We start from the raw sequence: 11,540 nt of genomic DNA on the forward strand, positions 1-11,540 counted from the left end.
ATATAAATGTATTTTTATATGCTCACACAGAGAGCTTATATGGTGAATTAGTAAAATACTGGTAAATGTACACAAAAAATGCCTTAAAATAAAGTGATGCAAACTGGTTTCCAGGATTCCTGCCAGATATAATATCCGATAAGTGTTCAATGTTTTACCTCTGATGTGTTCCTACTTGACGTTTGCTCTCTAATCTAACTGTGAAAGAATGTAAAATTTGTCACGTGTTATTCAGTGAGTTTTCCCTTCGTCTCATAAAAAGGAACTAATAATCCCTATGAGTAAATCTGACTGTTACTGTACTAGTGTTGTATTGATGTGGTCTGATAATTTAATGTTACACCCATCACCCAATGACATTTTAGTGAATGGTTAATTGCTGTGTAACATATCAGTGACAGGGAATATATAGTTTTATTAAGTTGTTCAACAATCAATGAATGTTCAGTGAAAATGTTAATCATCATGAATTAAAAAAAAAGAAAAAAGGAAAGACTCATTTATTTTTTTAGACCATGACAATATTTTGTTGATGGAAGACACTGCCAATGTAAGCTGTAATAAAACTGTCCTGTGGCAAAAGTGATACTCAGCTGGAGAAATAAAATGAACTTCTGACTATCTATTAGTGTTGGTGTTTTCTGTTAAAACTGAAGCCATGTCTTGCTAATTTTCTTTGCAAAATGCTCAAATTAGTCTACTGAAAACAGTGTGACAGCAGCTGAGGCCGTTGCAATAAAAATCAAATGTGTTGCTGTCAGGGTCTTCAGAGTTACAGCACACTGAGTCTCAGTAAAAACAGAACAAACCTGATATGCTTTACCTGATATGCTGGAAACAAATCCATGGTTTAAGTGTAGTACAGGCTAAGGACACCTTGAGTTATCCTGAATTTGGTTAGAGATACAGCTTTAAATTCCACAATATCTAGTATTGCCACAATGAACACAACCATCTTGTATGTTGCTTAGCTTTTGTCACTTTTTCAGTGTGACTACACTACATACTACAAACCTACAAAGCAGGGTAAAATTCCTGTTAAGTATGCAGTCGGGATGCAGCTTATTACTGCTTCTAATTAAACACAAATTTTCAGTGGCAGAACGTATGTTTGGAGATGCACCATGAACTGGTACTTTTCAATACTTAGACTACATAGTGACAACAATTACTTTTGTAACAATGCAGATGTTGAGGGGTGATTCAGTCACATATTGCTGGCTTGAATATCTCAATAAAATGGTAAACATAAATAACACAGTCACATGTTTACACAATTCAGAAGTGGTGATTTCACTCGTCAAGTGCTGATCCGAATGCCCGGCAATCCAAATTAATTGATCAGTTTCAGCTGAATAAAACACTGGATAAGAACTACTGCAAATCAAAATTGCTGAGGTTTTCTAATGCTGTGAAAGGATTGTTTACACAGTGGTTTTTAACACCAGTAACATCAAAGTCACAACTCTGACTAGTTTATCAAAACCCTAGAAAATCCTAACCATGATGATCAGTCTGGAGTAAAACTGAACTCATTTGCATTGGGTTGTCTGTTTGCAGTATTGCCACTTCACCAACACACTCCCAACAGATGGCCTCGTTTCAGCTGGCATCTGAAAAGGTCTTTGGGGAGAGACCCAAATTTAATTCTCCATTGGTTAAACCACTGAACCAGGTCGACCAAGTGCCCAAAAAGCATTTAACATTTAGTCAAGCTTCCCTGAACTGGTCCAATTATATCTGGAATAAAAACTGATGAAATCACGTAGACTCACACGGATTACACAAACACATCAGTGTGTCAGTGGTAACAAGCACAAAACTATTTAATCTCTGTGCATTCGGTGTGTATTTGGTGGGTGTGCGGTTTAGTATAATATCGCCGCTGGTGTTTTCACTAAATTTGCATTAATTTTTATTAATTATTATTTTTACAAATTATTTTATTGCAATACTTCAGCCAATTCATCTGCATGCACATATGAAAGATGTTGCCAACATGCAAGCATGTAGTTATTTGCTCTCCATAACGCGTGCAGAGTCCATTTCATGCAGTTGTGGAGGCAGCCAGCTAAGCAATGTAGGAAAACAGCAATGGGGACATGCCACCCATCTAGAAACTTGGCGGATTTAAGATGATCTTTGGCCACAAGTCATATGTAATCCAAAGAAGTGTGAAACACTGAAATTTGGACCACATATCCAATCTCTTTTTAAAAACAACAGACACGCTCATTTGCCAGTCCAAACACTGTACTCCATTAACACTGAAGACACTGAATATTAAATATTATTATCCACTGCCTTCAGCATGTCACGGTGAATATCATCTAATGTGCAAATTGTGCCTTGCCATTGAGGTTTTTTCCCCCTACAGATAAATGGGCAAAGCTCCCTATGCGTCTTTTACACGCTCCCTCCACCACCCAACAATGGCCCCATTTGCAGTCAGCAGTTCTCTTCCCCTTGCAAGATAACACCCATAGACAGGATTTTAAAACTAAATAAAGCTATCAGGGTAATACATGTATTTGACTGTCCAAAGAAGTACTTTACTGAATCTGTTCAATTGCACCGCAGTAAAAGCTGCAGTGACCTGGTATTATATTGCATTGTTTTCCCTCTGAATTGACTCCTTTCATATAAATGAGAGGACAGTTTTTTCAGACAGATCTACCACTGGTCTGAACATGGCCTCAGAATCACACAAGAATTTTACTGTATTACAAGAGTCCTGGTTACTAACTGAAAGAGAATAAAGATGAAAATTCTTCTATTGAGTTATGCTGAATATGATTATAGGAGATTAATATGTCAGATTTTGAAAAATTCTGTGCCTCATTGTGTTTGTCTAGGCTGAACAGACCACAGTGGGGGAAACATGTCACACTGCTGTGCAAGTTCTAATACTGGTTATGCAGCCACAAGTCTATTGACAGAACATTAAGCTGGGTCATCTAAAGCCAGAGCTGCCGGCGACTGGTGCTTTCACTGTGTGAAGAACAGGTCGTGACAAGCCTTGGCGTTGAGATCAATGGCGGAAGCCCACCTGGAGATGGATGATGGGAGTACATTACCGCTAATAAGTGTCTGCCACGCTGCAGACAGAGACAGAACCTTACCTGCTGACTGTTATCGACTCGAGAGGGGAGCTGAGCTGTCCATCCAGATTCCCTCCTCTCTGCTTAGGGGCCTGCCATATTCCGAGAGAAATGAAAGGCTCCCAGGGCAGGGTTTCTACCTCAACTGAGAATGACAAAAGTAAAGTGGGGGCACTGTACATGCAAAGAAAATTTCCCCTCAATAAGTAGAATGTCTAATAGGGTGAGCTGCAGGGAGATACACCGCTGAACATTGAAGTTTAACTTAACAGGAACAGGTAGTGATTATAATAATTAGCAGTTTCAAGGTCATGACTTTTATAAATAAAAAACAAATATCTTTAAACAATGACAAAAGTGGCAAAGTAGATTTGTTAAAAAAAAATTAAAATCTTAGCTTCCTGTGCTTACAACTGACCAGTGGACATGCTCCAAAACCCACGAGCAGGCACGTCAGCGCTCTCAAATCATGTCAGGTGCTGCGTTCACTAATCACCATGTCGTCGTAATGAGCCTCTCTAACTGAACATGTGCACATGAATCAAAAATAACAGCTCCAAGATTAAAATCTGACTCCATTAAACAGCCAATTAGTTATACTGAACCCGTCATCCAAATGTGTTCCCAGCACTATTAATATATTAGGTAATTCAAAAGCCACAATGATGCAGCCATCTTTGAGAGTGAAACTGAGCTTGACATTTTCCCTCCTAAATGAAACAGGGGAGAAAAAAAAAAGTCCCATTGTCTTGTGTTTCAGGTATTGACATTTAAGAGGGATTTCAAAGGTAGTACTGCTGCCATTCCTACAATCTTTCAATTAAGGCTGAGTCTATATTATAGCTGTCTCTTTTCACTCACAGAGGAATTCTGATAATGGCCATTCTGGCATTTATGAGGAAACTGCTCGCAGGGCAGAAGCTACATTTACACACCGTCTTGGAGCTTAATTGGGCAAGAAGTGAAGCCCCATTAAAAATTTGCCACAATATAGTATATGCCAAGAGCTGAAATGAAGTACTTTCCTGGAGCCTGTCCCATTTAACTTAGATGTGGATAAAAACACTGATACCGCTGTGACAGAACCCTGTGCATTTCAACGTTATATAGTAACTGAGCGGCTTCCATTATGGCTTTTCATACAGAGATCAAGTCAGATTTAAGAAGTGTGAGAAGAATTTGTTTCCATCGCATAAAATGATGAATTGCCAAAATACAGCACAAACAGTTCATACTCTCTGAAGAACTGCAGTATAATATTATCATTGGCACTGCAATTATTCTTGACAGAAAATATTAAAATGATTGCAAGCATAATCACACACTGTTGCATGTCACCACAGCAGAAAAGCTACCGTGGTGAATAGCTAGAATAGCAACTTCAAGCTCTTCACTCCAGTGACTGTCAACAGCTTCTTCTGCTACTTTGATATGGTATAATGAGGCTCTGCTGGATGACAACATGACACCTATTCATCTCATGGTAGACCGCTTCTAATTTCTTTTCCTATTTACTACCTTTTCAGGTACTTGTTCTCTCATGGTTTCAAAAACAATAATCCATCCCCAGGCTGCACATCATTCGTAACACAAGCTACGGTACTGTAAGCGTAGTACCTAAACAGTGCTGGCAACGTATGATTCATTTTATGATTGGAGGATCAATAACCAATTTGAAGATGACCTGGTGGAGAGGATCCAGATTCCTTGTGCTTCGATGTGCAGCGTAAATCTCAGGTGGTGGATGTGCGTCTGGGCCTGCCACATCTCGGGGGAATGATTTATGCCTCGGACCCGCAACATGCCCTGTAGTGGTTGGGCTCTCACCAAGCTAATTTGAGTGGCCTCAGTGAAAAAGGTTGCTGAGTAAATAGTGAGAATGGTGAGCCAAAGGGTCAGGGTTTTAGTTAGTGCAGACAGTAATGACTAGAGTCGAGGAGAAACAGCTGAATAGTCATTAATCATTAGTTTTATGATCATAATCATGATTATAAGCACACTGCTCAGGTCATAGCATTATAATGTCTAGACTTCACTGAAGCACACACATTCACTAGATCTGAGCAAGATAAACAAAGCAAAAAGGAGGGAGAAATTGAGAGTTCACCACTCAGTGTGAGTTGAGAAGGTAAATGGTTGTGCCAGGCCATCATCTCAAGACCGGAGTCAATCATCCACGAAAGCACTGCGAGGAGACAAGCGCTTAAATGCTCTCCTCACATCAGAATAACAACCATTCGCCTGCCTGGGTGGCCTCACAGTTCAGCATGAGAGCAGCTCTGAGAGCTGGTTGCATAAGTGCCAGATATGAATGGATCCAAGGTGACAGGAGGGAGAAAAGTTAGATGGAGAGAACTCATTAGGAGTACAGCACCCTCCTCACAAACCCTATCTCAGCAATGCAGAGAAATTTGTGAACTGGCCATGAGTTCTGAAGGATATCTCATAATACTTGACAAGTGAAAACAACTACCAGGCATCTAATAGCTATATTGTCTATGAAGACAAATAAAAAGGCATGAGTTGCATGCATGTAAGCTTTGTGACTCTGGTCATGTGAGACACATGCTTTGAAAAAGGCAATTCCCTCACTCCCCAAGTTCCCCAACAGATCGGTTCTGCTGCCAGGCCAGATGTGAGATGGAGGGACCGTTGGTGTTGGGAAAAGGGGGGTCGACTAAGGAGAAGAGGAGTAAAAAAAACAAAAAACGTGAGCTTCATTAAGTGCTCAGCTCCCAGGTGGCCATCTGTCCCAGTAGCATTGTCCCCGTGGAGCAGAGCTGTGTGGAGTGCAGAGGAGATGATCAGAGGCCTGCAATGAGGAGCAGGAACAACAGCAGCAGCAGCAGCAGCAGCAGCAGCATTCTCCTCAAGCCCACAGCTGCCATTGCCTCCATCACGCTCACGGCTCCAGTAATTTAACCACACGCCATGGAGCAGCACCCGCGTCCTGACTCCACCAATTACAATGACCCATTAAGAAGCATGAACGTAGCTTCAACAGATGGGAGAACAGAGGTGTGTTCATTCTCTTGTTTGGTGGGAGAAGAGACAAACACTGTTAATGCTTATGTTTTTTCCTGGATCTGGTCTAAAAGGACAAAACACACTTTTGAAAGTTTCCATATAACACAATATTTACCACACTAACTGTTAATAAATTTCTTTAGATAAAAGAAATCGAAACTATGAGATGTTACTGATATTTGCAGGTTCTACCTTTCCATAAATATTTGAGAGTCAACCTAGAACATACACCACAGTCATTTTCTTAATGCATGGTATTCGGACACTATTTTCCACAACTATCAATGAAAAGGACTGGTGTATCACCTGATCACAAAACTGGACATTGGTAGCCACAAAGTCAAGCAACTGATCGAAATAAACAAACAACCTAAACTATCAGATATGAACAAATGAGCTCTGTGACTGTCGTGCTGGTGAAGCAAATAGCACAGCTGAAATGCAAAGAACGCCTTGGGGAACGTGCACACCAAGATCAATGAACACATTACGTTGCACAGTTCACAGGGGAGTTTGTTCTGAAATAAACTTAATCCAAGCAGTAAGAGATGTTATGAGAAATGTGATTAGAGGCATTAGGAACTTAATGGGCCACACAGCTGTGAAGTGATACTGTATGGCCGCCTTTCACAGCTGTGGTTCACGCACTTTCTGTACATTCCTGAGCTCATTTGTGTTTACTTACTTCCAGAGGGCTGTGAGGGCTGATGGAGGAGGAGCGAAAAGAACCCAAGCTGGAGCTATAAAGTAATGGTTTCATCTATAATGAGCGGCTGGGGACGGCAATATCTGGTGACAGAGAGGGTCCCTCTGATGGGCCTCTGTCACAGTGGAAATGCTCATCCTAAATCTCACTCTTATTTCTACGTGTAGCGCAACAATATCTCACTCCAGAGACAGAGCTTCAGGTTTTTATGGGGTGCAGGGGTAATTGAACACCAAGAGGCAAAAAGAGTCTGATCTACTTATCCATAAAAGAAGTGTATCCAATCTAAATGACTGGTGAATTGCTATTGGTATTCTCTCTCTAGCTCCTGTCTGTTGCCTTTCATTCACAGCAGTTTGTCAATGAGATATGTTTGTGAACCAGCAGCATTTGGCACTGGAGCGATGGTATCATCTAAGCTGCATGCGTCCTGGTGCAAATAAGCCTGTCAGTTCATCCACTATTCATAGGTAACAGAGGGCAGGACTGAGAAATGGTGGCAGTGCTGCTTTATGGCCCTTCACACCACACCTGTCAGGCAAACTGGCCCATTGGACAGCTGCAACGGGGATGACAAATAGACTTTGTCTCTGTAGTTTACAATTACCCAACAAAAAGACAGACTATACAGTACTTTCAGGCTTTAATCTGACTCAGAGAAAAATCAGCTGACACTGAATTTTGCACACATTGCATGATGTTTGAATATTTTGTATGTGAATACAGAAAAAAATCTAAATGTTATCCCAAACAAAGCAATTAGAACCCGTAAATGCAAATATTTTCACCCAGGCCATGCCACCATATCATTTACTCTATATCAATACATCCTCTCAGTCCCAAATTAAATACATGATGATATGATGTTAAGCAGAGAGCAAAGATAAAAGAATCTAAGCACTTCTCATCTCAATTAGAAGTCCTAAATCCCCCTGGATTATGATACTTGCAATCACTTTAGCATGTCTCATTTATGTTTTGATTAAAAAGGATGTCTCTGTAAGGACTGGAGGGCTTTCACAGATGAAATCCAATTAACATTCAGTAAAAAGGCCCAGCAGGGATTCACTCTCTAACCAGGAAATCCTCAACCCCCCGTGCACCCTGGCCGCTAAATCAACTGGCTCTCAAAACACTCGCATTCAAAACACTGTAATTACAGTGTCTTTTTTTCATAGAAACAGACAAATGCTGGATGGTTCCTTCATTTATCTGTGAACAAGAGGCAAGGAAGCACAAGCAGTGGTCTTAACAGAAGTCATTTCTTTTACACTCCATATAAATCCAGTCCAACTTGCTGGGAAGAAGGTCATTGCATTATGTGTGACAGTTCCATAACAAGCCCAGTGCACAGCAGGAGCCTCGAGGTCCACTCTGTCAAACTACTCTGAAAAGCACTAAAGGCACATGCAGACGGATCCCTCCTCTCTATGGACACAGAGCGTCAACCTGCGACACGTGACAGGCCCTCACCCCAAGCCGCTCGGTTCTGCTATTCCCCACAGTCCACTGTCACAGAGTCCTCACATACATGCAGCACACAACATATCAAGAGCTCTGAGATTTGAGGTTCCTGTTCTCCAAGTACTGACCACAAAATAATAGGACTGCAGTTAATGATAAGTTAAATCATTAATTGAAACTTATTTTTTAAGATTAATTGATTAGTCGGGTGTCGAGTTATTGATTCCAGAAATTCAAAAACGCAAGGTAAGGCTTTCAAATTGTTTGTTCAAACAGCAACTGAAACCTGAAATGCACTGATGTAAAACCGAGGAAGGCAGCTGGAAACAGTCACTGTTTGGTGTTTCCGCTGGATTAACAATTTAAGCAATTAATGTGCATTCAAAACAGTAATTTTCTGACACTTGACCAATTGTTTCAGCACTGCATCTAAGAAAGTAAAACTCTAACTTCTTCTCTTTACTTTTGTTTTTCTCTCAGTTAATAACTGTTGACATGTGTTGGAACCTAATAATATGCTGAAAATGATCAAGGAGAAAAGCCAGTGAAACATCTCCTTTGAAATGTGTGGGAAACATCTGTCTCTGGCACCTTTGAAACCCAGACAGACATCTGTCGGATAACGTGCCCAAAGTACTCTAAGATCAATGTATACATGTACATTTAAGCATCTCATTCTAATATGTCACACTGTGCAAATGAAGGTGTAATTTAAAACAGTTTTAAAAGCAAAAGCACAACACGCGTTTCATCTTCCCTAATAAGCTTCCTGTAAACGCTGTGAAATCTTTGCCAGGGAACAGAATATATTTTTCTCTTTTTGAAATTATGATTGCTCCTGTGTGGACACAGAGCAGATGGTGTTATTCTCCTCGTGGGTGAAGGGAGCAACAAGTGTGCAATTAAAGGCCTGAAGAGATGCCTTCAAGTTCAAAACAGATAAAATCTGGAAAGTAAACCAAGTTGGCCATATACTGCAAAATAAAAAGTTCATACCTGATGCGTTTAAAGTTAAATTTGACTGCTGGAATGCTAATATATGGTAAAATGAAACCGGCAAGCATACATGAAAGCTAATGAATAGTTCAGGCCATCTGAAGTGGTCAGCAATATGTGGACTGTGCCTAACAGCATTGCCATTGGAGGTAATCATCCTCCCATAATTGTCTATCTAGCTGCTTTTTTCATTAAACATGCTGAGGCTGTAGGTTTTATGAGGGAAAACTGAGGCGGATTTTAAATGTGGAGTTTAAATAAGAAGTGAAACCTATGGTAAGCTGGTCATTTCTACACAAGTTGCACCGGCGATCAGGTCACTTTCCTTAGCCTACTCTCTTCCTTACTCAGTGGCCTTGCTCCATCTTTCATTCAAGCTGAGTCAGTATCAATCACACAACACTCCAATGATAGATAGGCAATCTAATAACACGAGAAGCTAAAATAACTTCACTCACTCAATCCTTGACCTTAAGGAGGGAGCAGTCAGTTTGGTTAAAAGCTAAAGCTATCACATAAAAATGGATTTTTTTCTTTTGGATCAATTGCAGTGGAAACATTTGAACTAAAATGGCCATAGAAAGCTGTCACTAATAAATAATTGCTGTTGCGCTGGATTTATATGCCGCCTCCACCTCCTCCAGAGCAGCACATATTTAAGAGGGGTTTTGACCGGAGGCTATTTAGACCGAGTAAAAAGACAATGCAAGCAGGTTTTTTCAGAGCAGTGAAGGAACTGCCTTCGGACGAGGAACCATCTCAGCATGTGTAGAGCCGGAGGAGAGACGCAATTACCATCAAACGACGGTGGCTATGACACAAGGCTGAGGCGTCACACAGGACCGAGTGGAAGTGGTGAAACATTAAAGTCACATCGAGTTCAAACATGCTCACAGCTACAGCATTGAGAGTTGAGGACATTTACAGACGCAGCATGATCTGTTAATGGTGATGGTGCAAAACTGATTTAGCAGATGAGCAACGTTTAAAGAACATGAGCATGACGAGGCAAAGATCCCATCTGCAAAAAAATATTAGGGATACTGATGGGCATGTAGCAGAAAATTGTCTTTTACCCCTTCAGTTGTAATTTGGTCCAATAATGATGATTAGTGTTTGTCAGTCTGGATCCTGTAATTGTTTTGTTCTACAATCACATGGTCATTTTATGTGTCTTGCTTAAAGTGTGTATCTACAAATAAGAGCTTCTGATTCTTAGATATTCTTTACATATCGACCAGCTGCACTAGTACCAATAGTACAAAATGGTAATAATTCATGATGTTCCAAGATTAGAATTAATTGCAAATAAGTTACGTCCCACAAGCACTCCAATGCCCCAGGTGTACTTTATAAGCAGCATCCATGTTTTTTTTAAATAAGATTTTTATCATGGAAAGGACAAAGTATGAATAATTAGCAAAAAGGAGCTCATGACAACGAATCCTATTTTTGTCTTATATCTTCAGTCCAAACAAATGTAAGCCACAGCTCCCAGGGTTTCATCAAACATATCAATATTCAGCTGATAATCCCTTTAATCTGCAGCCAAGAGAACCTCTCATAACTCATCCAAAGACCACAGGGAGTTTCCATTAATGATCAAAAATGGTCAGGGAGTGTGAAGTAAATAGCTTGTGATGAATTTAAATAGATCTCCCCATTTATAATACAGCATCCTACATTACTGGAGTTGACCTTCTTGGATGGAAACAAAGCAAAAGTGGAAAGATTATACGGCAATGTTGTTCCAGCTTCAAAAAGAATCTAATGATGAACTGTTTGATGGATTTTATTTGTTCTCTGGAATTCACTAATAATTAATATAACAGAATAAAGAAAACTTGGCATTACTGTAGTGCTGTGTGTGTATGACAACTCATTTAAACAGTATGAGCACCCTACACCAGTTGCCTGATCTCTTGATTCCCCACACAGAACTCAAACCCAAATTTGCCCCTTTGCAATGGAGTTAAACTTACTTATTCATACTGCAACACAATCCTCAAAAATCAGAAATCTATCAATCTGGCAGCAGTCCAGCATATCCTGCTTCCCCCTCCCCATTTAACATTTTTAATCACACCATTAGGAGACGTCACTGCCAAAGCACCAGTAGTAAAGCCTCAACACAACGTAGAGAGCTCTGTTCAGATTACAATACATGTATTATTATCTGTTATTTAAGTAAGTTCTGAGTGGTGAGTGAGAAAAAAATTCTGTTGATCCATTTTCTAGGTTGCTTA

Source organism: Scatophagus argus, chromosome 21 (assembly GCF_020382885.2).
Source record: "Scatophagus argus isolate fScaArg1 chromosome 21, fScaArg1.pri, whole genome shotgun sequence".
Classification (NCBI taxonomy): domain Eukaryota; kingdom Metazoa; phylum Chordata; class Actinopteri; family Scatophagidae; genus Scatophagus; species Scatophagus argus.